This window comes from Trachymyrmex septentrionalis, unplaced genomic scaffold (assembly GCF_001594115.1).
Source record: "Trachymyrmex septentrionalis isolate Tsep2-gDNA-1 unplaced genomic scaffold, Tsep1.0 scaffold123, whole genome shotgun sequence".
NCBI classification, from domain to species: domain Eukaryota; kingdom Metazoa; phylum Arthropoda; class Insecta; order Hymenoptera; family Formicidae; genus Trachymyrmex; species Trachymyrmex septentrionalis.
Genome location: NW_017304363.1, coordinates 524782 through 528073, shown reverse-complemented (window position 1 = coordinate 528073; position 3292 = coordinate 524782).

Here is a 3292-nt window from a genome sequence, read left to right as displayed (position 1 = left end):
ATATATATATATATATATATAAATACACACACACATATATATTATACTTTCTTCTGCAGAGCATCTTCTTGTAATAAACCCCGTCATACATCTCGTATATTGGGAAGAAGATTTATACTGACTCCTACAGCTTACAAATACCTGGATGTCGAAATCGTCGTGGAACCTGTGTCTTTTGTGGAAATTGCAATTGGCGACAACCAAAGTAACAACATAATCTTGCCTCGTGAAATGTGGCAGGCTTTCATAGAAAGACGCGGATATTGAGCGGTTCATGTAATCAATCGCACTTTCATTATTATCGCTCCAAGATCTAGTGATAGAAATCGTAAAAATGCGTGATGTGAATGTGGTCAAATTAATACTGCGCGAAACATGTCTGTACATGAAGCCGTGCTCTTCATATTCGAACTCAAACATTGCGTTGAGAACGTATACTCTGAGCTGTGCCAGTATACGCATATCGTCAATGAAAAATTTAAATATTTTGTAACACTTTTAAGTGAAAATTGTATCATCGATAAATGTAATGCTATAGACTTTTTGCGCAAAATTTATAATAAAAAATCAAATATAGAAGTTATGTGAGTTAATAGTTTATGCTTTAGATAATTGTAAACAGTGTGAAAAGTAAATGTACATTTTATTGCTAATCGGAAGAAGGTGCTTAAAATTCGATTTGAAATTAATTTAATTAAATTAAATTAAATTGAGATCCTGCTTACCATATAAATATTATAAAAACTATATAATAAGAGCTATATATTGTAAAATTACGTTATATATATATAAAAGTAAATACGCATATTTAAACTATATATCTGGGTGTATAACAGTGTTACGTCCAAGCTCCGGAAATACATTTAAAGAGAAGAGGAAATAGAAAGGATGGAGTGTGGAAGGTCAGACTCTTGTCTCGCAGGTATCTGTACAGAGGCAAATACCGCGAGTCGAACGCACCCTTTTTTATGCTCGCGTCGGAATATGGGTCAACGTCCCGTAAAGACGATATGACACCTGTTTCCTACAAGCGGTGCGATCGTCGGTCCGAATTTCGAGTCAGGGAAATCCCTTTAACTCGGGAATGGACCACGTGCGATCTCTGAAAGGGCAAGGTTTAATGATTGCGAGGTTTTATTAGAAGGTTTAAAATTGAATAACGAGAAAGAGTAAAATGATTACTATCATTGTTTATTGTCGTTAATCAAAAAATAAGAAAAGCACACGGTTATATAATAGTAGGCGTACTTATTATAACTAATCTATACATTAATATAGTTACTAATGACGCAACAATCTATTCGGTAGCGACCATACACTTATGTACATGGAGTAGTCGAAAAAATCGGATAGGTTTTTCTTAATCTATTTCATGAATGGAAACGGAGGAAGGAGGGAAAAGATTGAAGAAGAATTCCATTGGAACTAGCTATAGATTGGCGGAATTCGGGAAAAATACAGGGATACAAGAATTTGAGTGTTGGCCGGTGATGGCATTGTGGATTTCTTCAGGATCGATAATGAGAGCCGATTGTGTAGGCCCCCTCAGGGATAGATGCGGTAGTAGTCCGCGGGAATTGACTGATGAGCGACTCGAAAGTGTCACTCTCTAGGACTCGGAAATAGGATGTAGGTGGAGGCGGAAGAATTTCCTTTAAGAACTCCACGCTGTTCGTGGAGTTCGTCGGGGACGGAATTCCTCTGGGGGAAATTTGAATGGAATTGATCGACGATTCGGGTGTTAGCGGAGGAATGTCGGGAAATATTCGCTCCGTCGGAGCGTCGGAAAACGCGAGTGATGGAGATCGAAGAGGGGGGGGGGTGAAGGAGTTCGCGAGGGAGGTGAAGGCGTTCGAGCGGGAGATGAAGGGGTTTGAGGGGGAGATAATGGAGTTTGAGGCAGAGGTGAAAGTGTTCTAGGGGGAGATATAACCTCTAACTGATCGCGGTTAGGTAGAGCCGGCGGAGCCGGTAATGACAAGGGTGGTGGAGGCAACTCGTCTTCGGCCGGGCGACTCCGATCTCAAGAACCCCAGAGGGACCCCTCTGGAACTCTTCATCCAGGAGTTTCCGCGCTTCCCGGTAAGCCCGGCTTCTAAGCCCTTATAGGGACGGTTTAGATGCGGCACTATGATTTAAATTATAGCGGATATTTCCTATATATGTGTGTGTGTGTGTGTGTGTGTGTGTGTGTGTGTGTGTGTGTGTGCGTGCGTGCGTGCGTGCGTGCGTGCGTGCGTGCGTGCGTGCGTGCGTGCGTGCGTGCGTGCGTGCATCAGAATGGGATTTACTGGTGTTCTGCAGATGGGGATGGATCCAACGACCGGATTTGCTTGGTGATCCAAGCATTCTACGAGGAGGGTTGATATTCGGATGTGTAGGCTCCGGTCGAGTTGCACAGTACGATTACGCTTCACTCGGTTTTATACAACTCAGCACTTTTGCTGGCAGACCGGTAGAGTAATGTAAACCGGTAAAGTATATATACGGAATGTGCCTACAAACCGACAGAATAACGTATATCGATTGGATGTGCCTACGGACCTGCAGAGTGACGGCTAAAATTGGAATATGACTGAACTGTTGTTCGTGGAAGGCCTCTTTTTATATTGGCGAGTTAGTGGTGCAGAGCTCGCGTATGCTGTTGGTCTAATCTAGGAAAAATCCAACCTCCAGCCGTTACTCTGCCGGTCCGAATCAAATTCTATTATCAAACGTTATTCTGCCGGTTCGTAGGCACATTCTGATCAGTATACATATTTTACCGATTTACATTATTCTACCGGTCTGCTAGTAAAAGTGCTGAGTCGCGTAAAACCGAGTGAACTCTTAACATACTGTGCGGCTCGACCGGAGCCTCCACATCTGAGAGTCAACCCTGCCCCTGTACTGTGGAGTGCTTAGATTGCCAAGGGAATCGGACCGTTGAATCCACTCCATCTGCAAGACAGCAGTAAGTCCCACTCTGGCCAACACACACCCATACGCACGCACACACACAAAACTGCAAACATCACATTATACTGTACATACACTCAGCATTCGCAAATAAAACATTCTTTATATTGGAAATCTTTGTACATGAATTGATCTTGCATCTCTCCTTCTTGTACGAGCCACAACTTTATGACGTTCCAAACCGTTTGCGTTTAACCTGATGAACTAATCCGCGTCAAAGTCAGGTTGTTACACAATGAGTACAAGCATGATCTATTAATGCATTTTGCATTAAATAGTTTTCAACCTAAGAGCAATAAATTCATCGTGGAACCGAGAGAGAGAGAGAGAGGGG